Here is a 26618-nt window from a genome sequence, read left to right as displayed (position 1 = left end):
CCTTTGCAGTTGGTGAGCAGGAGCAAGCAGATCTAGGTCACGTGGCCTAAGCCCCAACCAACTGTCAATCACTGCTAAAATGTTGGTGCCTTCCTGTTTTGGCGCCCTTTTTCCATACTTAAGCAGCCCTCCAGCTCTATTGCTTTGCAATTGGTGAGCAGGTGTAAATGGCTCTAGGTCAAGTGGCCTAAGTCGCTCCCACCTGTCAATCACTGCTAAACTATTGGTGCCTCTCTGTTTTGCCACCCTTTTTCCCACATAAGCAGCCCTCCAGCCTCTTATCCTTTGCAGTTGGTGAGCAGGTGCAAGTGGATCTAGGTCAAGTAGCCTAAGCCATACCCAGCTGTCAATAACTGCTAACGTGTTGGTGCCTTCCTGTTTTGCTGCCCTTTTTCCCTAATTAAGCAGCCCTCCAGTCTCTTTTTTTTAAAGTTGGTGAGCAGGTGCAAATAGATCTAGGTTACGTGGCCTAAGCCCCGCCCACCTTTGAATCACTGCTAAAATGTTGGTGCCTTCCTGTTTTTCAGCCTTTTTCCCCTGCTTAAGTAGCCCTCCAACCTCTTTTCCTTTGCAGTTGGTGAGCAGTTGCAAGTGGCTCTAGGTTATGTGGCCAAAGCCCTGTCCATCTGTCAATCACTGCTAAACTGTTGGTGCCTTTCTGTTTTGCTGCTTTTTTCTCCTACTTAAACATCCCTTCAGCCTCTTTTCCTTTGCAGTTGGTGGGCAGGTGCAAGTAGCTCTAAGTCATGTGACCTAAGTCACACCCACCTATAAATCACTGCTAAAATGTTGGTGCCTCTCTGTTTTTTCTGCCCTTTTTCCCTGATTAAGCATCCCTCTAACCTCTTTTCCTTTGCAGTTGGTGAGCAGGTGCAAATGAGACTAGGTCATGTGGCCTAAGCCCTGCTCACCTGTGAATCACTGCTAAAATGTTGGTGCTTTCCTGTTTTTCCGCCCCTTTTTCCCTGCTTAAGCAGCCCTCCAACCTCTTTTCCATTGCAGTTGGTGAGCAGGTGCAAGTGGATCTAGGTCATGTGGCCCCCACCTACCTGTCAATCATTCCTAAACTGTTGGCGCCTTCCTGTTTTTTCCCTACTTAAGTAGCCCTCCAGCCCTCTGCAGTTGGTTAGCAGTTGCAAGTGGATCTAGGTCACATGGCCTAAGCCCCTACTGTCAATCACTGCTAAATTGTTGGTGTCTTCCTGTTTTGCTGCTTTTTTCCCTACTTATGCATCCCTCCAGCCGCAATCCTTCTGCAGTTGGTGAGCAGGTGCAAGTGGATCTAGGTCATCTGACCTGAGCCCTGCCCACCTGTGAATCACTGCTAAAATGTTGGTGCCTTCCTGTTTGTGCCGCTCTTTTTCCAGCCCTCCAGCATCTTTTCCTTTGCAGTTGGTGATCAGGTGCAAGTGGCTCTAGGTCAGATGGCCTAAGCCACACCCACCTGTCAATCACTGCTAAACTGTTGGTGCCTTCTGGTTTTGCTTCCCTTTTACCCAACTTAAGCAGCCCTACAGCCTCTTTTCCTTTGCAGTTGGTGAGCAGCTGCAAGTGGACTTAGGTCATGTGACATAAGCCCCATCCACCTGTCAATCACTACTAAACTGTTGGTGCATTCTTGTTTTTTGCCCCTTTTTCCCACTTTAAGCAGCCCTCCAGCATCTTTTCCTTTGCAGTTGGTGAGCAGGAGCAAGCAGATCTAGCTCACTTGGCCTAAACCCCGCCCACCTGTCACTTGTTGCTAAACTGTTAGTGCCTTCCTGTTTTGCCATCCATTTTCCCTACTTAAGCAGCCCTCCAGCACCTGTTCCTTTGCAGTTGGTGAGCAGGTACAAGTGGACTTAGGTCACGTAGCCAAGCCCCACCCACCTTCTTAGCCCTGCCTCTTCCTTCCCACTCTTAACTCTTAGAGCAAGAGCATCTGTTACCCAGGAGTCCGAAGTGAAGGGCAGAAGACAAAAAGGGCAATTCCTATTTGCACCTGTTGGAACGAGAGGACCCATGACCCAAACCCCTGCTCAGACAACAGGAAAGCATGTGCTGAAATGTGTTTTCTCCCTTCGTCCCCACAAGCCATCCCCACCATCACCAGGCTACGCCAACATCAATGACATCACCCTCCACAATGCAGCAACCTCACCCACATCAGCATCAAGCCCATCAGCACCCCGTCCATTTCCACAACACAGAAGTCGATGCTCGCCAACGTCCGCTCAGCTATCATCCATGCAGCAGACACTTCTGACCTCATCACTGCACACAACGATGATGCCATCTTCATCAACAAGACCTAGTTGGCACCCACCTCCACCCACATCCTAGATGTATTTGTCCCCAATGGCTACAGCATCCAACACAGACACCAGCCGAACAAGACAAGCAGAGGCCTTGCAATCACCCACAACATCTTGTGGCCCTGCTCCATACTTGATGTCGACTACATTGGCTCCTTTAAAGTCCTCTCCTGCCACTTCCTGCTCTCCCCGACGGACACAGTTACCTTCCATCTCATCTACAGACCATCCAAAGCCAACAACCCCTTCATCTGAGACTTCACAGACCTGGTCAACACTATGCCCCACACTCACACCAACAACATCTTCCTAGGCGACTTCAACCTCCCAAGCAACAAGGCCACCAAACCGATGAAGGAAACCCCTCGGCCTTCTCGATACCCTCAGCCTCATGCATCACATGAAAGACCCAATGCATGAGAAAGGTAACATCCTCGACCTAATCATAACCGCCCTGCCTTGCCTCTACTACAGCTTTTCTTTTCCGCTTGACTGGTCTGACTACATAACTGTGCCTTTCAACATCCTGCACAACACCCAAGTCAAGCACTTCCAGCAGAAACCCATCAGACAAACCTTCAGGTCCTTCAAGAACTTCCCAGTGGAAGCCCTCAAGGAAGACCTTGCCAACCTCCACCTCACATGGACCGAACACCCCCAACTGAACTGCAACTCTCTACTGGAAGCACTCAATGCCACCCTCTCAGCATCCATCGATTGACATGCGCCTCTGAAACAACGCACCTGCAAACTGAAACCATCAGCCCCCTTGTGCACGCAAGAACTCACCCTCAGCAAAAGAGTCATCAAGAAACAAGAGTAAACCTGGCACCACCCAAGGGCTGCATCAACCTCGCGCTCCTCAAAGAACACTGGGCAACCTGCCGACAACTAATCAACACAGCCAAAGCCTCCTATTATCAGAACACCATAGCAGAAGCCGACAACAAAAGCAGAGCCCTCTTTAAAGCGGTTAAGCACTGCATCAACCTGCTACATGAGCCTGTCATACCACACTTCATTGAAAAATCCACAACATCTCCACCTTCATCAACAAAATCAGCAAGATTCACCAGCATACAAACACCAGCTCTGCATCTACAGACCCACCTCACGTCCCTCCTTGTAAAATCGCCACACCCTGGATAACATTCAAGACACTCTCCATAGAGGACCTGATAGAAACCCTGGCTGCCCTCAAAGCCAGATTGTATACAGATGACATCCTGTCAGCATTCATCTTCAAGACCCTCGCTGCAGAAGCTCTCCTTCCCTACCTGAAGATCATCAACATCTCCCCAACTCAAGGCACCTTCCTATGTAGCTTAAAGACAGGACAAATCCTCCCACAACTAAAGAATCCCACTCTGGATCCTGACAACCTAGGTAACTACCACCCCATCACCCATCTTCCCTTCCTAGGTAAGATCATTGAGAAAGCGGTAGCCACGCAACTGCAGCAGTACATTGACACTAACAATCTCCTCCAAACCACGTTCATCTAATGAGCCAAGTCCCTTGGGTTCCACACCGACAAACACCTCTCCTTCAAGACACACATAGCTAAGAAAACTCAGACAGCTTGGTATCAGCTCTCCCTCCTGTGGAGAGTTAAGCCCTTCCTCCCTCTGGGCAGCTTTAGATCCACAGTTCAAGCACCGGTCCTATCCCTGGATGGGGGCAATGTCCTGCTCAAAGGCCTCCCGTCGTCCTCCCTTGTGCCCCTGAGAAGTGTTCTATATGCGGCTGCACACCTCATCATTGGTCTACGCAGATACAACCACACCACCCTGGACCTCATTGATTTCACTGGCTCCCACTGCATGCACAAATCATCTTCAAGTTTTGCTGCCCTCAAGTCACCCACCTACCCTGATGAGAAACTCACATCTCCAGTGGACAGCGCACCACCAGAAGCCAGGACACGTGCAGACTTGAAATCCGCTACTGCAAAAAAGAAAGGACCAGAAAACAAGCCTTCTATGTCTATGCCACAAGAATATGTAACTCCGTCCTCATCAGCATCAGACTCACTCCCACACTCCTACCATTCAGAAAAGAACTCAAGACCCACCTCTTCAAGGAGTCTCTCCTCCTCAACACCTAGGCAATCATGTCTCCTCCTGCACCTCCTAACTTCGCTAAATGCCATCTGCCCCCTCCCCCCGCCACCATGTACAGCGGTACTCCTCCTCTATGCCCCTCTGTAGCTTACCCCTGCTGTATACCTGTTCTGTTGTTACCTCTGAAAAGCGCTCCATTATGAATCTGTACTGTTGTATCTGTAAAGCACTCCATTGCTCTCTCGAAGCTAGGTCCGCACTCTATAATACTATACTCATGATAATAAATAAATAATAATAAGATCCCTTGCACTGTAGTTGACCCCTTTAGAGTTAATGTAGAAATCCCAAAGACCTTCTAGGTATTTATCCCATACTTCCCCTTGTTGTAGACAAGACATTTAAAGGGCAAGCCAAAGCCCTACCCAGGACAAGGAAGGTAAGGGAGTCATCTGTGAGAAATCCAAGGAGTGTGTCACATCTCCCGAAGTGGGAACAACCCCCTTTGCGACTAGGAAGATGAGATTGTTATGCTTAACACCTCCTAGGGGACAGGGTAAGTGGTATCCTTCTGGAGATGACTCCCCTTTGGGCACAGGAAACACCCAGAGAGGGACTTAAATCAGCAACTCTCTCACCCAGACACTAACACCTTTGTGGGGTCTACAGCAGAACGTCAGAAAGGCCAGGCTCCTGGAAGCCCGTCAGAAAAAGAATCAATCACAAAGTGTCAAACAGGAAATCATATTGTACCTCCTATATTGTATATATTGGCCTAAACCAAGTCGCTCTGCGAAGAAATCCGCGTAGCAAGGTCCTGACCTTAGATCAATTTAGCTGCCATTTTAGGGTCATCCGCCATTTTAGATTCTCACTCTAAAGTCACCCTGTGTTCTAAGATGGTGGATAGTGTTGTTCTGCTTGAAACATGGTCGCCTTGACCTCTGTATGTGAGTTAATGTATAAACTGCCCGCAGGTCAAATGTTAGGGTCATCTACTGAGACCTTGTCCTTCGTTGACCTGTGTATAGAGGATTACCTGTACCAATGATACTAATCCATGAATATATATTGTACACAATACTGTTCGAGAATCTAATGTGAACACTTGTTTGACTATATTGTCCAAGATATGTGCGAAGGCTCAATGTGAAATCCAAAGACACACTGTTGCTATTGTAACTTGTTGGTGAATGTATTAAGGATAATCCGTAAATGTATAGATGCATAAATTAGAAATGAACTCGGCACAAACCCTAGATCCGAGATTCATTAACTTGCAAGTGGGCTGGACATCATGTTTTGGATTGTATAAAAGGTGCAACTATTCTGATGTACAGTCCCACTCACTGCACACACCGAACGGGGCTGGTTTTCGCTGTGTTGTACAGAGGGCCTCATAGCTATCTGTTGCTTTGTCCTTTGAAACTGTTGAGTTGTAGAATAAAGATCCGTGTATCTTTTGAACCCGCATTTGGTGTATTTCCTTTTGGGGTACTCAGCCTCGATATCTTTTTTTGCTTTCACAGATGGCACCCGAATAGGGACCCTCAAGATTGATGCCAGCTCGTTGAAGATTGACGCGGCTATTGGACTGGGATCGGACGGTGTAAAAGGGGCCCCTTTCCTGAATGAGAAGCGACACCTCTGCAGCGCTGCACGGCCCGATCCCTGGACGGTGAGCACGTGGTCCGAGTCGGCATCTTGACGAGGGTCCACTTATCGAGGCAGGCAGATTTGCAGAAATCACCAAACACGGCGTAAACTTTGTTAGAAAAACTTTTAAATCCGATCGGACCTCCTTAAGCTTGATCAGGTGAGTCGTGACCCGATTATTAAGTATCCTGATAATTTGTTTTGGCGCATTGTTCTTGCAAGTACAATTATTGACCAGGTAACACCAGTATTCTGATATGCCTGGGAAATTGTCTGCCTGCTTTAGGGCGTTATTCCGCAGTGACAGACAATCTTTGGAATTTAGCCGTCCGGCGCCACAGGAGGGGTCGCCGGCTTGTACTATGTACTGTAAGCATGGCATTGGTAGTATGGTGTTTAATGATATTTGGCACAGACAAACTAGACATGCTTCGAACTTCAGTGGCCAATCAACGGTAGTTTTGAAATTCCTTGTATTGAATACTTAGAATTTTGAGCTTGAATAGCTCAAAATTTTACATAGGAAGTTTTAAAATGGAGGATGCTCGTATTTTTTTTTTTATGTGGCCTATCTATTTTTGAAATAAAATTTTCACCATCCCTTTAAGCAGCCTCAAGCCTCTTTTCCTTTGTAGTTGGTGAGCAAGTGCAAGAGGATCCAGGTCACGTTGCCTAAGACCCACCCACCTGTCAATCACTGCGTAATTGTTGGTGTCTTCCTGTTTTGCTGCTTTTTTCCCCTATTTATGCATCCCTCCAGCTGCAATCCCTTTGCAGTTGGTGAGCGGGTGCAAGTGGATCTAGGTCATGTGGCCTGAGCCCTGCCCACCTGTGAATCACTGCTAAACTTTTGGTGCCTTCCTTTTTGGCCGCCCTTTTTACTTTCTTAAGCATCCTCCTACCTCTTTTCTTTTGCAGTTGGGGAGCAGGTGCAAGTGGATCTAGGTCATATGGCCTAAGCCACACCCAGCTGTCAATAACTGCTAAACTGTTGGTGCCTTCCTGTTTGGCTGCCCTTTTTCCCTACTTAAGCAGCCCTCCAGCCTCTTTTCTTTAAAGTTGGCGAGCTGGTACAAGTGGATCTAGGTCACGTGGCCTAAGCCCCGCCCACTTTTGAATCACTGCTAAACTGTTGGTGCCTTCCTGTTTTGCAGCCCCTTTTCCCTGCTTAAGTAGCTCTCCAGCCTCTTTTCCTTTGCAGTTGCTGAGCAGTTGCAAGTGGCATTAGGTCGTGTGGCCAAAGCCCAGTCCACCTGTCAATCACTGCTAAACTGTTGGTGCCTTTCTGTTTTGCTGCTTTTTTCTCCTACTTAAACATCCCTCGAGCCTCTTTTCCTTTGCAGTTGGTGGGCAGGTGCAAGTAGCTCTAAGTCATGTGACCTAAGTCACACCCACCTATAAATCACTGCTAAAATGTTGGTGCCTCTCTGTTTTTCTGCCCTTTTTCCCTGATTAAGCATCCCTCTAACCTCTTTTCCTTTGCGGTTGGTGAGCAGGTGCAAATGGAACTAGGTCATGTGGCCTAAGCCCTGCCCACCTGTGAATCACTGCTAAAATGTTGGTGCTTTCCTGTTTTTCCGCCCCTTTTTCCCTGCTTAAGCAGCCCTCCAACCTCTTTTCCATTGCAGTTGGTGAGCAGGTGCAAGTGGATCTAGGTCATGTGGCCCCCACCTACCTGTCAATCATTCCTAAACTGTTGGTGCCTTCCTGTTTTTTCCCTACTTAAGTAGCCCTCCAGCCCCGTGCAGTTGGTGAGCAGTTGCAAGTGGATCTAGTCACGTGGCCTAAGCCCCTACTGTCAATCACTGCTAAATTGTTGGTGTCTTCCTATTTTGCTGCTTTTTTCCCTACTTATGCATCCCTCCAGCCGCAATCCCTCTGCAGTTGGTGAGCAGGTGCAAGTGGATCTAGGTCATCTGACCTGAGCCCTGCCCACCTGTGAATCACTGCTAAACTCTTGGTGCCTTCCTTTTTTGCTGCCCTTCTTACTTTCTTAAGCATCCTCCTACCTCTTTTCCTTTGCAGTTGGTGAGCAGGTGCAAGTGGATCTAGGTCATGTGGCCCCCACCTACCTGTCAATCATTCCTAAACTGTTGGCGCCTTACTGTTTTTCTGCCTTTTTTCCCTACTTAAGCAGCGGTACAGCCTCTTTCCCATTGTAGTTGGTGAGAAGGTGCATGTAGATCTAGGTCCCGTGGCCTAAGCCCCACCCACCTGTGAATCACTGCTAAAATGTTGGTGCCTTCCTGTTTGTGCCGCTCTTTTTCCAGCCCTCCAGCATCTTTTCCTTTGCAGTTGGTGATCAGGTGCAAGTGGCTCTAGGTCAGATGGCCTAAGCCACACCCACCTGTCAATCACTGCTAAACTGTTGGTGCCTTCTGGTTTTGCTGCCCTTTTCCCCAACTTAAGCAGCCCTACAGCCTCTTTTCCTTTGCAGTTGGTGAGCAGCTGCAAGTGGACTTAGGTCATGTGACATAAGCCCCATCCACCTGTCAATCACTACTAAACTGTTGGTGCATTCTTGTTTTTTGCCCCTTTTTCCCACTTTAAGCAGCCCTCCAGCATCTTTTCCTTTGCAGTTGGTGAGCAGGAGCAAGCAGATCTAGGTCACGTGGCCTAAGCCCCAACCAACTGTCAATCACTGCTAAAATGTTGGTGCCTTCCTGTTTTGGCGCCCTTTTTCCATACTTAAGCAGCCCTCCAGCGCTATTGCTTTGCAATTGGTGAGCAGATGTAAATGGCTCTAGGTCAAGTGGCCTAAGTCGCTCCCACCTGTCAATCACTGCTAAACTATTGGTGCCTCTCTGTTTTGCCACCCTTTTTCCCACATAAGCAGCCCTCCAGCCTCTTTTCCTTTGCAGTTGGTGAGTAGGTGCAAGTGGATCTAGGTCATGTGGGCTGAGCCCTGCCCACCTGTGAATCACTGCTAAACTTTTGGTGACTTCCTTTTTTGCTGCCCTTTTTCCCTGCTTAAGCACCCGTCCATCCTCTTTTTCATTGCAGTTTGAGAGCAGGTGAAAGTGGATCTAGCTCACTTGGCCTAAACCCCGCCCACCTGTCACTTGTTGCTAAACTGTTAGAGCATTCCTGTTTTGCCATCCATTTTCCCTACTTAAGCAGCCCTCCAGCACCTGTTCCTTTGCAGTTGGTGAGCAGGTACAAGTGGATTTAGGTCACGTAGCCAAGCCCCACCCACCTTCTTAGCCCTGCCTCTTCCTTCCCACTCTTAACTCTTAGAGCAAGAGCATCTGTTACCCAGGAGTCCGAAGTGAAGGGCAGAAGACAAAAAGGGCAATTCCTATTTGCACCTGTTGGAACGAGAGGACCCATGACCCAAACCCCTGCTCAGACAACAGGAAAGCATGTGCTGAAATGTGTTTTCTCCCTTCGTCCTCACAAGCCATCCCCACCATCACCAGGCTACGCCAACATCAATGACATCGCCCTCCACAATGCAGCAACCTCACCCACATCAGCATCAAGCCCATCAGCACCCCGTCCATTTCCACAACACAGAAGTCGATGCTCGCCAACGTCCGCTCAGCTATCATCCATGCAGCAGACACTTCTGACCTCATCACTGCACACAACGTTGATGCCATCTTCATCAACAAGACCTAGTTGGCACCCACCTCCACCCACATCCTAGATGTATTTGTCCCCAATGGCTACAGCATCCAACACAGACACCAGTCGAACAAGACAAGCAGAGGCCTTGCAATCACCCACAACATCTTGTGGCCCTGCTCCATACTTGATGTCGACTACATTGGCTCCTTTAAAGTCCTCTCTTGCCACTTCCTGCTCTCCCCGACGGACACAGTTACCTTCCATCTCATCTACAGACCATCCAAAGCCAACAACCCCTTCATCTGAGACTTCACAGACCTGGTCAACACTATGCCCCACACTCACACCAACAACATCTTCCTAGGCGACTTCAACCTCCCAAGCAACAAGGCCACCAAACCGATGAAGGAAACCCCTCGGCCTTCTCGATACCCTCAGCCTCATGCATCACATGAAAGACCCAATGCATGAGAAAGGTAACATCCTTGACCTAATCATCACCGCCCTGCCTTGCCTCTACTACAGCTTTTCTTTTCCGCTTGACTGGTCTGACTACATAGCTGTGCCTTTCAACATCCTGCACAACACCCAAGTCAAGCACTTCCAGCAGAAACCCATCAGACAAACCTTCAGGTCCTTCAAGAACTTCCCAGTGGAAGCCCTCAAGGAAGACCTTGCCAACCTCCACCTCACATGGACCGAACACCCCCAACTGAACTGCAACTCTCTACTGGAAGCACTCAATGCCACCCTCTCAGCATCCATCGATTGACATGCGCCTCTGAAACAACGCACCTGCAAACTGAAACCATCAGCCCCCTTGTGCACGCAAGAACTCACCCTCAGCAAAAGAGTCATCAAGAAACAAGAGTAAAAAACCTGGCACCACCCAAGGGCTGCATCAACCTCGCGCTCCTCAAAGAACACTGGGCAACCTGCCGACAACTAATCAACACAGCCAAAGCCTCCTATTATCAGAACACCATAGCAGAAGCCGACAACAAAAGCAGAGCCCTCTTTAAAGCGGTTAAGCACTGCATCAACCTGCTACATGAGCCTGTCATACCACACTTCATTGAAAAATCCACAACATCTCCACCTTCATCAACAAAATCAGCAAGATTCACCAGCATACAAACACCAGCTCTGCATCTACAGACCCACCTCACGTCCCTCCTTGTAAAATCGCCACACCCTGGATAACATTCAAGACACTCTCCATACAGGACCTGATAGAAACCATGGCTGCCCTCAAAGCCAGATTGTATACAGATGACATCCTGTCAGCATTCATCTTCAAGACCCTCGCTGCAGAAGCTCTCCTTCCCTACCTGAAGATCATCAACATCTCCCCAACTCAAGGCACCTTCCTATGTAGCTTAAAGACAGGACAAATCCTCCCACAACTAAAGAATCCCACTCTGGATCCTGACAACCTAGGTAACTACCACCCCATCACCCATCTTCCCTTCCTAGGTAAGATCATTGAGAAAGCGGTAGCCACGCAACTGCAGCAGTACATTGACACTAACAATCTCCTCCAAACCACGTTCATCTAATGAGCCAAGTCCCTTGGGTTCCACACCGACAAACACCTCTCCTTCAAGACACACATAGCTAAGAAAACTCAGACAGCTTGGTATCAGCTCTCCCTCCTGTGGAGAGTTAAGCCCTTCTTCCCTCTGGGCAGCTTTAGATCCACAGTTCAAGCACCGGTCCTATCCCTGGATGGGGGCAATGTCCTGCTCAAAGGCCTCCCGTCGTCCTCCCTTGTGCCCCTGAGAGTGTTCTATATGCGGCTGCACACCTCATCATTGGTCTACGCAGATACAACCACACCACCCTGGACCTCATTGATTTCACTGGCTCCCACTGCATGCACAAATCATCTTCAAGTTTTGCTGCCCTCAAGTCACCCACCTACCCTGATGAGAAACTCACATCTCCAGTGGACAGCGCACCACCAGAAGCCAGGACACGTGCAGACTTGAAATCCGCTACTGCAAAAAAGAAAGGACCAGAAAACAAGCCTTCTATGTCTATGCCACAAGAATATGTAACTCCGTCCTCATCAGCATCAGACTCACTCCCACACTCCTACCATTCAGAAAAGAACTCAAGACCCACCTCTTCAAGGAGTCTCTCCTCCTCAACACCTAGGCAATCATGTCTCCTCCTGCACCTCCTAACTTCGCTAAATGCCATCTGCCCCCTCCCCCGCCACCATGTACAGCGGTACTCCTCCTCTATGCCCCTCTGTAGCTTACCCCTGCTGTATACCTGTTCTGTTGTTACCTCTGAAAAGCGCTCCATTATGAATCTGTACTGTTGTATCTGTAAAGCACTCCATTGCTCTCTCGAAGCTAGGTCCGCACTCTATAATACTATACTCATGATAATAAATAAATAATAATAAGATCCCTTGCACTGTAGTTGACCCCTTTAGAGTTAATGTAGAAATCCCAAAGACCTTCTAGGTATTTATCCCATACTTCCCCTTGTTGTAGACAAGACATTTAAAGGGCAAGCCAAAGCCCTACCCAGGACAAGGAAGGTAAGGGAGTCATCTGTGAGAAATCCAAGCAGTGTGTCACCTCTCCCGAAGTGGGAACAACCCCCTTTGCGACTAGGAAGATGAGATTGTTATGCTTAACACCTCCTAGGGGACAGGGTAAGTGGTATCCTTCTGGAGATGACTCCCCTTAGGGCACAGGAAACACCCAGAGAGGGACTTAAATCAGCATCTCTCTCACCCAGACACTAACACCTTTGTGGGGTCTACAGCAGAACGTCAGAAAGGCCAGGCTCCTGGAAGCCCGTCAGAAAAAGAATCAATCACAAAGTGTCAAACAGGAAATCATATTGTACCTCCTATATTGTATATATTGGCCTAAGTCAAGTCGCTCTGTGAAGAAATCCGCGTAGCAAGGTCCTGACCTTAGATCAATTTAGCTGCCATTTTAGGGTCATCCGCCATTTTAGATTCTCACTCTAAAGTCACCCTGTGTTCTAAGATGGTGGATAGTGTTGTTCTGCTTGAAACATGGTCGCCTTGACCTCTGTATGTGAGTTAATGTATAAACTGCCCGCAGGTCAAATGTTAGGGTCATCTACTGAGACCTTGTCCTTCGTTGACCTGTGTATAGAGGATTACCTGTACCAATGATACTAATCCATGAATATATATTGTACACAATACTGTTCGAGAATCTAATGTGAACACTTGTTTGACTATATTGTCCAAGATATGTGCGAAGGCTCAATGTGAAATCCAAAGACACACTGTTGCTATTGTAACTTGTTGGTGAATGTATTAAGGATAATCCGTAAATGTATAGATGCATATATTAGAAATGAACTCGGCACAAACCCTAGATCCGAGATTCATTAACTTGCAAGTGGGCTGGACATCATGTTTTGGATTGTATAAAAGGTGCAACTATTCTGATGTACAGTCCCACTCACTGCACACACCGAACGGGGCTGGTTTTCGCTGTGTTGTACAGAGGGCCTCATAGCTATCTGTTGCTTTGTCCTTTGAAACTGTTGAGTTGTAGAATAAAGATCCGTGTATCTTTTGAACCCGCATTTGGTGTATTTCCTTTTGGGGTACTCAGCCTCGATATCTTTTTTTGCTTTCACAGATGGCACCCGAATAGGGACCCTCAAGATTGATGCCAGCTCGTTGAAGATTGACGCGGCTATTGGACTGGGATCAGACGGTGTAAAAGGGGCCCCTTTCCTGAATGAGAAGCGATACCTCTGCAGCGCTGCACGGCCCGATCCCTGGACGATGAGCACGTGGTCCGAGTCGGCATCTTGACGAGGGTCCACTTATCGAGGCAGGCAGATTTGCAGAAATCACCAAACACGGCGTAAACTTTGTTAGAAAAACTTTTAAATCCGATCGGACCTCCTTAAGCTTGATCAGGTGAGTCGTGACCCGATTATTAAGTATCCTGATAATTTGTTTTGGCGCATTGTTCTTGCAAGTACAATTATTGACCAGGTAACACCAGTATTCTGATATGCCTGGGAAATTGTCTGCCTGCTCTAGGGCGTTATTCCGCAGTGACAGACAATCTTTGGAATTTAGCCGTCCGGCGCCACAGGAGGGGTCGCCGGCTTGTACTATGTACTGTAAGCATGGCATTGGTAGTATGGTGTTTAATGATATTTGGCACAGACAAACTAGACATGCTTCGAACTTCAGTGGCCAATCAACGGTAGTTTTGAAATTCCTTGTATTGAATACTTAGAATTTTGAGCTTGAATAGCTCAAAATTTTACATAGGAAGTTTTAAAACGGAGGATGCTCGTATTTTTTTTTTTATGTGGCCTATCTATTTTTGAAATAAAATTTTCACCATCCCTTTAAGCAGCCTCAAACCTCTTTTCCTTTGTAGTTGGTGAGCAAGTGCAAGAGGATCCAGGTCACGTTGCCTAAGACCCACCCACCTGTCAATCACTGCGTAATTGTTGGTGTCTTCCTGTTTTGCTGCTTTTTTCCCCTATTTATGCATCCCTCCAGCTGCAATCCCTTTGCAGTTGGTGAGCGGGTGCAAGTGGATCTAGGTCATGTGGCCTGAGCCCTGCCCACCTGTGAATCACTGCTAAACTTTTGGTGCCTTCCTTTTTGGCCGCCCTTTTTACTTTCTTAAGCATCCTCCTACCTCTTTTCTTTTGCAGTTGGGGAGCAGGTGCAAGTGGATCTAGGTCATATGGCCTAAGCCACACCCAGCTGTCAATAACTGCTAAACTGTTGGTGCCTTCCTGTTTGGCTGCCCTTTTTCCCTACTTAAGCAGCCCTCCAGCCTCTTTTCTTTAAAGTTGGCGAGCTGGTACAAGTGGATCTAGGTCACGTGGCCTAAGCCCCGCCCACTTTTGAATCACTGCTAAACTGTTGGTGCCTTCCTGTTTTGCAGCCCCTTTTCCCTGCTTAAGTAGCTCTCCAGCCTCTTTTCCTTTTCAGTTGCTGAGCAGTTGCAAGTGGCTTTAGGTCGTGTGGCCAAAGCCCAGTCCACCTGTCAATCTTTGCTAAACTGTTGGTGCCTTTCTGTTTTGCTGCTTTTTTCTCCTACTTAAACATCCCTCGAGCCTCTTTTCCTTTGCAGTTGGTGGGCAGGTGCAAGTAGCTCTAAGTCATGTGACCTAAGTCACACCCACCTATAAATCACTGCTAAAATGTTGGTGCCTCTCTTTTTTTCTGCCCTTTTTCCCTGATTAAGCATCCCTCTAACCTCTTTTCCTTTGCGGTTGGTGAGCAGGTGCAAATGGAACTAGGTCATGTGGCCTAAGCCCTGCCCACCTGTGAATCACTGCTAAAATGTTGGTGCTTTCCTGTTTTTCCGCCCCTTTTTCCCTGCTTAAGCAGCCCTCCAACCTCTTTTCCATTGCAGTTGGTGAGCAGGTGCAAGTGGATCTAGGTCATGTGGCCCCCACCTACCTGTCAATCATTCCTAAACTGTTGGCGCCTTCCTGTTTTTTCCCTACTTAAGTAGCCCTCCAGCCCCGTGCAGTTGGTGAGCAGTTGCAAGTGGATCTAGGTCACGTGGCCTAAGCCCCTACTGTCAATCACTGCTAAATTGTTGGTGTCTTCCTATTTTGCTGCTTTTTTCCCTACTTATGCATCCCTCCAGCCGCAATCCCTCTGCAGTTGGTGAGCAGGTGCAAGTGGATCTAGGTCATCTGACCTGAGCCCTGCCCACCTGTGAATCACTGCTAAACTCTTGGTGCCTTCCTTTTTTGCTGCCCTTCTTACTTTCTTAAGCATCCTCCTACCTCTTTTCCTTTGCAGTTGGTGAGCAGGTGCAAGTGGATCTAGGTCATGTGGCCCCCACCTACCTGTCAATCATTCCTAAACTGTTGGCGCCTTCCTGTTTTTCTGCATTTTGTCCCTACTTAAGCAGCGGTACAGCCTCTTTCCCATTGTAGTTGGTGAGCAGGTGCATGTAGATCTAGGTCCCGTGGCCTAAGCCCCACCCACCTGTGAATCACTGCTAAAATGTTGGTGCCTTCCTGTTTGTGCCGCTCTTTTTCCAGCCCTCCAGCATCTTTTCCTTTGCAGTTGGTGATCAGGTGCAAGTGGCTCTAGGTCAGATGGCCTAAGCCACACCCACCTGTCAATCACTGCTAAACTGTTGGTGCCGTCTGGTTTTGCTGCCCTTTTCCCCAACTTAAGCAGCCCTACAGCCTCTTTTCCTTTGCAGTTGGTGAGCAGCTGCAAGTGGACTTAGGTCATGTGACATAAGCCCCATCCACCTGTCAATCACTACTAAACTGTTGGTGCATTCTTGTTTTAGCACCCTTTTTCCCACTTTAAGCATCCCTCCAGCATCTTTTCCTTTGCAGTTGGTGAGCAGGAGCAAGCAGATCTAGGTCACGTGGCCTAAGCCCCAACCAACTGTCAATCACTGCTAAAATGTTGGTGCCTTCCTGTTTTGGCGCCCTTTTTCCAAACTTAAGCAGCCCTCCAGCTCTATTGCTTTGCAATTGGTGAGCAGATGTAAAGGGCTCTAGGTCAAGTGGCCTAAGTCGCTCCCACCTGTCAATCACTGCTAAACTATTGGTGCCTCTCTGTTTTGCCACCCTTTTTCCCACATAAGCAGCCCTCCAGCCTCTTTTCCTTTGCAGTTGGTGAGTAGGTGCAAGTGGATCTAGGTCATGTGGGCTGAGCCCTGCCCACCTGTGAATCACTGCTAAACTTTTGGTGACTTCCTTTTTTGCTGCCCTTTTTCCCTGCTTAAGCACCCGTCCATCCTCTTTTTCATTGCAGTTTGAGAGCAGGTGAAAGTGGATCTAGCTCACTTGGCCTAAACCCCGCCCACCTGTCACTTGTTGCTAAACTGTTAGTGCATTCCTGTTTTGCCATCCATTTTCCCTACTTAAGCAGCCCTCCAGCACCTGTTCCTTTGCAGTTGGTGAGCAGGTACAAGTGGATTTAGGTCACGTAGCCAAGCCCCACCCACCTTCTTAGCCCTGCCTCTTCCTTCCCACTCTTAACTCTTAGAGCAAGAGCATCTGTTACCCAGGAGTCCGAAGTGAAGGGCAGAAGACAAAAAGGGCAATTCCTATTTGCACCTTTTGGAACGAGAGGACCCATGACCCAAACCCCTGCTCAGACAACAGGAAAGCATGTGCTGAAATGTGTTTTCTCCCTTCGTCCCCACAAGCCATCCCCACCATCACCAGGCTACGCCAACATCAATGACATCGCCCTCCACAATGCAGCAACCTCACCCACATCAGCATCAAGCCCATCAGCACCCCGTCCATTTCCACAACACAGAAGTCGATGCTCGCCAACGTCCGCTCAGCTATCATCCATGCAGCAGACACTTCTGACCTCATCACTGCACACAACGTTGATGCCATCTTCATCAACAAGACCTAGTTGGCACCCACCTCCACCCACATCCTAGATGTATTTGTCCCCAATGGCTACAGCATCCAACACAGACACCAGCCGAACAAGACAAGCAGAGGCCTTGCAATCACCCACAACATCTTGTGGCCCTGCTCCATACTTGATGTCGACTACATTGGCTCCTTTAAAGTCCTCTCCTGCCACTTCCTGCTCTCCCCGACGGACACAGTTACCTTCCATCTCATCTACAGACCATCCAAAGCCAACAACCCCTTCATCTGAGACTTCACAGACCTGGTCAACACTATGCCCCACACCCACACCAACAACATCTTCCTAGGCGACTTCAACCTCCCAAGCAACAAGGCCACCAAACCGATGAAGGAAACCCCTCGGCCTTCTCGATACCCTCAGCCTCATGCATCACATGAAAGACCCAATGCATGAGAAAGGTAACATCCTCGACCTAATCATCACCGCCCTGCCTTGCCTCTACTACAGCTTTTCTTTTCCGCTTGACTGGTCTGACTACATAGCTGTGCCTTTCAACATCCTGCACAACACCCAAGTCAAGCACTTCCAGCAGAAACCCATCAGACAAACCTTCAGGTCCTTCAAGAACTTCCCAGTGGAAGCCCTCAAGGACGACCTTGCCAACCTCCACCTCACATGGACCGAACACCCCCAACTGAACTGCAACTCTCTACTGGAAGCACTCAATGCCACCCTCTCAGCATCCATCGATTGACATGCGCCTCTGAAACAACGCACCTGCAAACTGAAACCATCAGCCCCCTTGTGCACGCAAGAACTCGCCCTCAGCAAAAGAGTCATCAAGAAACAAGAGTAAACCTGGCACCACCCAAGGGCTGCATCAACCTCGCGCTCCTCAAAGAACACTGGGCAACCTGCCGACAACTAATCGACACAGCCAAAGCCTCCTATTATCAGAACACCATAGCAGAAGCCGACAACAAAAGCAGAGCCCTCTTTAAAGCGGTTAAGCACTGCATCAACCTGCTACATGAGCCTGTCATACCACACTTCATTGAAAAATCCACAACATCTCCACCTTCATCAACAAAATCAGCAAGATTCACCAGCATACAAACACCAGCTCTGCATCTACAGACCCACCTCACGTCCCTCCTTGTAATATCGCCACACCCTGGATAACATTCAACACACTCTCCATACAGGACTTGATAGAAACCCTGGCTGCCCTCAAAGCCAGATTGTATACAGATGACATCCTGTCAGCATTCATCTTCAAGACCCTCGCTGCAGAAGCTCTCCTTCCCTACCTGAAGATCATCAACATCTCCCCAACTCAAGGCACCTTCCTATGTAGCTTAGAGACAGGACAAATCCTCCCACAACTAAAGAATCCCACTCTGGATCCTGACAACCTAGGTAACTACCACCCCATCACCCATCTTCCCTTCCTAGGTAAGATCATTGAGAAAGCGGTAGCCACGCAACTGCAGCAGTACATTGACACTAACAATCTCCTCCAAACCACGTTCATCTCCTGAGCCAAGTCCCTTGGGTTCCACACCGACAAACACCTCTCCTTCAAGACACACATAGCTAAGAAAACTCAGACAGCTTGGTATCAGCTCTCCCTCCTGTGGAGAGTTAAGCCCTTCCTCCCTCTGAGCAGCTTTAGATCCACAGTTCAAGCACCAGTCCTATCCCTGGATGGGGGCAATGTCCTGCTCAAAGGCCTCCCGTCGTCCTCCCTTGTGCCCCTGAGAAGTGTTCTATATTCGGCTGCACACCTCATCATTGGTCTACGCAGATACAACCACACCACCCTGGACCTCATTGATTTCACTGGCTCCCACTACATGCACAAATCATCTTCAAGTTTTGCTGCCCTCAAGTCACCCACCTACCCTGATGAGAAACTCACATCTCCAGTGGACAGCGCACCACCAGAAGCCAGGACACGTGCAGACTTGAAATCCACTACTGCAAAAAAGAAAGGACCAGAAAACAAGCCTTCTATGTCTATGCCACAAGAATATGTAACTCCGTCCTCATCAGCATCAGACTCACTCCCACACTCCTACCATTCAGAAAAGAACTCAAGACCCACCTCTTTAAGGAGTCTCTCCTCCTCAACACCTAGGCAATCATGTCTCCTCCTGCACCTCCTAACTTCGCTAAATGCCATCTGCCCCCTCGCCCCCGCCACCATGTACAGCGGTACTCCTCCTCTATGCCCCTCTGTAGCTTACCCCTGCTGTATACCTGTTCTGTTGTTACTTCTGAAAAGCGCTCCATTATGAATCTGTACTGTTGTATCTGTAAAGCACTCCATTGCTCTCTCGAAGCTGGGTCTGCACTCTATTATACTATACTCATGATAATAAATAAATAATAATAAGATCCCTTGCACTGTAGTTGACCCCTTTAGAATTAATGTAGAAATCCCAAAGACCTTCTAGGTATTTATCCCATACTTCCCCTTGTTGTAGACAAGACATTTAAAGGGCAAGCCAAAGCCCTACCCAGGACAAGGAAGGTAAGGGAGACATCTGTGAGAAATCCAAGGAGTGTGTCACCTCTCCCGAAGTGGGAACAACCCCCTTTGCGACTAGGAAGATGAGATTGTTATGCTTAACACCTCCTAGGGGACAGGGTAAGTGGTATCCTTCTGGAGATGACTCCCCTTAGGGCACAGGAAACACCCAGAGAGGGACTTAAATCAGCATCTCTCTCACCCAGACACTAACACCTTTGTGGGGTCTACAGCAGAACGTCAGAAAGGCCAGGCTCCTGGAAGCCCGTCAGAAAAAGAATCAATCACAAAGTGTCAAACAGGAAATCATATTGTACCTCCTATATTGTATATATTGGCCTAAGCCAAGTCGCTCTGCGAAGAAATCCGCGTAGCAAGGTCCTGACCTTATATCAATTTAGCTGCCATTTTAGGGTCATCCGCCATTTTAGATTCTCACTCTAAAGTCACCCTGTGTTCTAAGATGGTGGATAGTGTTGTTCTGCTTGAAACATGGTCGTCTTGACCTCTGTATGTGAGTTAATGTATAAACTGCCCGCAGGTCAAATGTTAGGGTCATCTACTGAGACCTTGTCCTTGGTTGACCTGTGTATTGAGGATTACCTGTACCAATGATACTAATCCATGAATATATATTGTACACAATACTGTTCGAGAATCTAATGTGAACGCTTGTTTGACTATATTGTCCAAGATATGTGCGAAGGCTCAATGTGAAATCCAAAGACACACTGTTGCTATTGTAACTTGTTGGTGAATGTATTAAGGATAATCCGTAAATGTATAGATGCATAAATTAGAAATGAACTCGGCACAAACCCTAGATCCGAGATTCATTAACTTGCAAGTGGGCTGGACATCATGTTTTGGATTGTATAAAAGGTGCAACTATTCTGATGTACAGTCCCACTCACTGCACACACCGAACAGGGCTGGTTTTCGCTGTGTTGTACAGAGGGCCTCATAGCTATCTATTGCTTTGTCCTTTGAAACTGTTGAGTTGTAGAATAAAGATCTGTGTATCTTTTGAACCCGCATTTGGTGTATTTCCTTTTGGGGTAATCAGCCTCGATATCTTTTTTTGCTTTCACAGATGGCACCCGAATAGGGACCCTCAAGATTGATGCCAGCTCGTTGAAGATTGACGCGGCAATTGGACTGGGATCGGACGGTGTAAAAGGGGCCCCTTTCCTGAATGAGAAGCGACACCTCTGCAGCGCTGCACGGCCCGATCCATGGACGGTGAGCACGTGGTCCGAGTCGGCATCTTGACAAGGGTCCACTTATCGAGGCAGGCAGATTTGCAGAAATCACCAAACACGGCGTAAACTTTGTTAGAAAAACTTTTAAATCCGATCGGACCTCCTTAAGCTTGATCAGGTGAGTCGTGACCCGATTATTAAGTATCCTGATAATTTGTTTTGGCGCATTGTTCTTGCAAGTACAATTATTGACCAGGTAACACCAGTATTCTGATATGCCTGGGAAATTGTCTGCCTGCTTTAGGGCGTTATTCCGCAGTGACAGACAATTTTTGGAATTTAGCCGTCCGGCGCCACAGGAGGGGTCGCCGGCTTGTACTATGTACTGTAAGCATGGCATTGGTAGTATGGTGTTTAATGATATTTGGCACAGACAAACTAGACATGCTTCGAACTTCAGTGGCCAATCAACGGTAGTTTTGAAATTCCTTGTATTGAATACTTAGAATCAATTTTATTAAAGAAAAAGGCTAGACCTGCAGCATTTGACGTGTTACAGAATTGGAAGAAAGAAGCTTTACATCAGCTTAAGAGCAGAGAAAAACATGTGCACCGTCATAAGACGAATGCCGAAAAGGCGTTGTTATATGATCAAGATAAACAATCTGAGTCAGCTAGGAATATGGATAGGGCTTTCTCACTTGGTATCCAGAAAATCTACCCTTCTAAAGACTTTCATGTTTCCGATGAACTTATCGATAAATTGTTAAATGAACGAAGGCCTGGTGCCACTGCGCCACCTCCGTATGTTCCTCTTCCTGTTGGTTTGCCTCTTCCCGCTGTTATTCCTCCTCTTGCTCCTCCTGCTGCTCCTATCGTTCCTCCTGCAGTTCCTCCTCCAGTTGTTGGTCCTCCTTTTGTCGCTGCTCCTCCACCTGCTCCTCCACTTTTTCCTGTTGTACCAGTGATAACACCTCCATTGAATTTGCCTATTCTCCCTTTTCCAAGTGGTTCTATCCCGAAGCAGGGTTTGGAACCTACACCTATTCCCGTTAATCAGAAAGGTCCCTACGTTGAAATGATAGTGGGAAATAGGAAACATCTATTCTTGATAGATACAGGGGTACAAAAGTGTTCCATTGATCATTCTCGGGTTCCAAACATCCCACTGTAAGGGCAAACTAATGTTTCTGTAGGGTTTGCTGGCACACCAGTTATCTGCCCGGTTTCTTCGCCGGTACCTATTTCTTTGGGTCCCTTTACAATCCACTGTTCATTCCTTTTGACTTTGAATTGTGGAGAGAATTTGCTGGGGTTGAATCTGTTGAAGGAATTAAATGCATAATTCATTGTTCTTCTGATGGAGTGCATTTGACGATTTCACCAAAGCAACTTTCTGTCTCTCAATTCTTGAATAGACCTTTGCCGCCGGAATTTAGTGATGTTCCGAAGTGTTTGTGGGCAATTGACGACAATGATGTTGGTGTTTTGCAAATTGAGCCTGTTAACATCGTCTTGAAATATGGAGTAAAGCTGCCACGCATTCCGCAGTATAAGATCTCGGTTGATGGTGAGCAAGCTTTGAAATGCATCATCTCTGATTTTGTGCTTCGAGGGGGGATTGAGGAAATTGCAGGTAGTTTGTGCAATAATCCGGTTTTGCCCGTGTACAAAAATGGTGATAATGCAATTCCTTTCCATTTCATAATTGATCTGCGTGCCATCAATAAGATCGTTGCTCCACAATTTCCAATTGTGCCTGATGTGACGACGATATTAACTATGGTCCTGGCTTCAGCTACTCACTTTAGTGTTGTGGATCTAAAGAATCTTTCTTTAGTATTCCTGTACACAAGGACAGTAGATACCTGTTCGCGTTCACCTTAGGGGGACGCTCCTTCACATTTACCCGTGCACCGCAGGGTTACACAGAAAGTCCTAGCATCTACAGTAGGGCCTTGAAAGAACAACTCGATACCCTTTAGTTGCCCTCTACTTGTACACTGCTTCAGTATGATGATGACTTGCTTTTAGCTGCTGACTCAGAGAGCGCTTGTAAGGAGTGCACTGTGTTGTTGCTTGTTCACCTGGCTAAACATGGACATAAAGCTTCGCTAAAAAAAGTCAATATTGTTGTCAGGAGCTCGCCTATTTAGGCTATGTCCTGTCAAAGGAGGGAAGAAGATTGACGCCTGAATGGATAAAACTAATTTCTAGCATGTCTGTCCCAAATACACAGAAAGAAGTTAGAGCCTTGATAGGAATGGCTTCTTACTGTAGGCAATGGATCCCCAACTTTTCACAAGTGATTAAGCCGATGTTGGCTTTGACGAAGAAGGGCATTTCTTCGCCATTGCCGTGGAACATGGAGCACCAGCGTGCATTTGATTTGCTCAAGACTGCATTGTGCTCGGCACCGGTTTTGGGCACACCAAATTATGAAAAGGCCTTTGTGTTGTTTGTGCATGAATGTGATGGATGTGCTTTGGCTGTATTAACGCAGGAACATGGAGGGAAGAATAGGCCGTGCGGTTACTTTTCTTCCGCCCTTGATCCTGTAGCATGCGCTTTGCCAAGATGTTTGCGAGCTGTCGCTGCTGCTGCTGCGTCTGCAAAACAGAGTGAGGGAATGTGCCTAGGCCATGCTTTAACCCTAATGGTACATCACTCTGTAGATGTTCTACTGAACAGAACTCAAACGCAATACCTCACTTCCGCACGGTTGACGAGATATGAATTGATCTTGTTTGCACCACACATTCAAATTAAGAGGTGTTGTGTTCTTAATCCGGCTGAACTCTTACCTTTCCCGCAAGGTACTGCTTGCAGTGACGAAGAGTCACACGATTGTCTTTACACTACCGAACAAGAGACAAAGGGTCGAATTGCTCTAAAAGATACTCCTTTGAAAAGTCCACAAGAGGAGCTGTTTTGCATTTGCTCCTGCTTCAAACTTCTGGATGGTGCATCCACAGCTGCTTATGCAATCACTACATTGAGCCCGGTTGTGGTAACCAAGAGAATCACACATAACTCTGCGCAGGTCGCAGAGATTATAGCATTGACCCGAGCTTGTGAACTTTCCAAAGGGCTTACCGTGAATATATACACTGACAGTCAGTTTGCCTTTGGGGTGGTTCACAACTTTGGGAGACTTTGGTCAGAAAGAGGGTTCTTGACTTCACATGGTCAAAGATCCAGCATGGCTCCCTGATGGTACGGCTACTCTCAGCGCTTGCACTCCCTACTCAGTTAGCTATCGTAAAATGTGCAGCGCATCAGAAGATTGTAGATGATATAGGGAAAGGGAACGCTTTTGCTGATCAGATAGCCAAACAGACTGCCACCGATCTCTCTTCAGACATGTATACTTCGAGGGAAGCCACAAATGCCTGTACTATGGATGAGGGTATTGATTCCGTAAGGGATATCAAAGCCGATGCCACATTAGAAGAGTCTAGAAAATGAGCTGAGGGCTTGGGGAAACTTGATGATGATGGGTGTCGGGTGGACAGAGTTGAAGGGAAGTAGCTACTTCCCGATGCGTACATTATGATGATGGTTGCTATGGCCCATGGTCCCACACATATATGTGCTTGTAAAATCACAAAAATGTTGGAAAAAGTATGGGTGAATGACAAAATCTCTAAGGTAGCTGAACGTTTTGTTCAGGAATGTATGATCTGCTTACAGCAAAATGTGGGAAAGGGCACTTCAACTCCCAGGGGAAGTTTTGGTCCACCTTCTGTCCCCTTCGAGGCATTACATTTTGATTTTATTGAGATGGAATGGTGTAATAAGCTGAAGTACGTGTTAGTTGTCATCTGTGCTTTCAGCAAATGGGTTGAGGCTTTTCCTGTTAAAGACGCTACAGCCATGACTATTGCAAAGAATGTATTAAAAAAGTACTTTTCAAGATTCGGGCTACCAAGAGTCATCTGGTCGGACAATTGTCTACATTTTATCGCTGCTGTAATTCTGCAGATATGCATGGGATAACAGATCGATAAACGGTTCCATTCGGCCAGACACGCTCAGAGTGCCGGACTAGTAGAAAGACAGAATGGCATCATCAAGAACAAGCTCGCTAAGATGTGTGCCGGTACCAAATTCAAATGGCCGGACGCCTTATTGATTGTATTGTTGTCAATGCGTACAACCCCTCAAACTAAGAGTGGGCTCTCTCCCTTTGAGGTGGTTATGGGGAGGCCTGCTAATATCTTGAACATTCCAAAATGTCGTTCATTGCGAAATGTTGAAAATGTACTTCTTTCAGATTACTGTAGCCAGTTGACTAAAAACTTGTATTTGATTTATCACCAGGTGCAAAAGGCTTTACCTGTACGATATGACAGCCCCGGTCACAGCATACGACCTGGGGAGTGGGTCCTTGTAAAGTCCTTCTAACGATCGTCTTGCCTTGCACCTCGTTGGCAGGGCCCCTTCCAAGTCCTACTGGTCACACAGACAGCGGTGCGGCTGGCAGGCCAGAAAAATTGGATCCATGCGATGCACACTAAGAAGATTCCACACCCAGTGCCACATGATACAGAAGAAGCAGAAGCCCTCATCAGTACTGCAACCAACGATCACGAAGCAGTAACTAGCATCGAAAGTGTGTCGGGGATTCTCCCTGATCCTGTGAGGTCTGGGGAAACAGCTATTCCACCCCCACACTCTCCAACCATTTTGTTTCCAGAGGCGATCCCCAATTGTGCCTCTGACTTTGCTTCCGCTAATTTGCCGCTTCCAATGGGAAGTGACGACACGTTGTTCACGGATCAATCAGTACCAGGGATCGCAAGGTACGATCTGCGTCCAAGGAAATAGACTTACGGCACGGGTCGGCTGTGCGCTCGGAGGAGAATAAAATCATCAAGGGCTTGCTTTTTGGCCAGATAAATTGTCTGAAAAGGGGATTCTGTTGGCTAGGGTTTGTGGAAGGACTAAGAAGACGCTCGGCCTGGAGGTTGCGAGCTAAACACATTGGTGTTTTTTCGTTTGAAGACTACAATGCCTGCAACCGCTACCGCTCGTATGGAAAAGGGAAAAGACTGTGTGACCAGCTACGGAAATTAACGTTTAACTGTTTGGGCCCCCGAAAACATACTGCTGCTTTGTGATAATGTTAATTGGTTTTATAATAGTAATTGTTTTAGGCTTCTGGTATCTAGAAGAAGTACATCCGCTTGAGAATTTGTTACCCACTGAAATTGTAGCTACTGTTTCTACTCCTTTCATGCAGCTGAACACTCTATCTCCTAGGGATTCCCAGCACAGACAGAGATATCATAATAACACACTATTACGTATCATGAATGCTAAACATACCATCTTTAATAAATCCAACTGTTGGGTCTGCTCGCATTTACTGCAACATGGGGATAAGGGGCTAGGTTGGTATATTCATCCTTCACCTTTGACAACTGCATGCTATGCTTCTCTTATTACTATTCTTCTTACGCACTATTCTTTGGTCGCTGGAACAACAGTTTCTCAGGGAACTTTGATGGGACTAATTTGAATCAGTTTGAAAAATGTGTTTTGACTCCCTTGGGATGCTCGCTCTTTGCAAATAGGAGTACGCCTAACATTGCTTCTATTAGGCCTTCTGATAGACTGTCTCGTCCTTTTCAATCTTTGATTTCTTTCAAATGGCTCCTATAGGCAATAAGGATGCCACGCCACTTTCCTACACTGTTAATCATAGCCCCGATTCAGTTTCTTTCTGCATACAGAGGAATGGTACTCAGTCAATGGATGATTTTAAAGGTTGCGCCAACATTGCGAATTTGACTGGGGAAGGCAGACCTTTGTATGTAGGTGAACCTGTTACTTTGTTTGCGGTAATGTAGCATTTCCATGGTTACCCAGGGATTGGCAGGGAACTTGTTATTTAGGGATCCTGTTACCCGGGGTATTCATAGCCAGTACCGTAGA

The sequence above is a fragment of the Ambystoma mexicanum genome, chromosome 4p, assembly GCF_040938575.1.
Source record: "Ambystoma mexicanum isolate Mex_15411 chromosome 4p, UKY_AmexF1_1, whole genome shotgun sequence".
NCBI classification, from domain to species: domain Eukaryota; kingdom Metazoa; phylum Chordata; class Amphibia; order Caudata; family Ambystomatidae; genus Ambystoma; species Ambystoma mexicanum.
Note: the sequence above shows the minus strand (reverse complement) of the source record.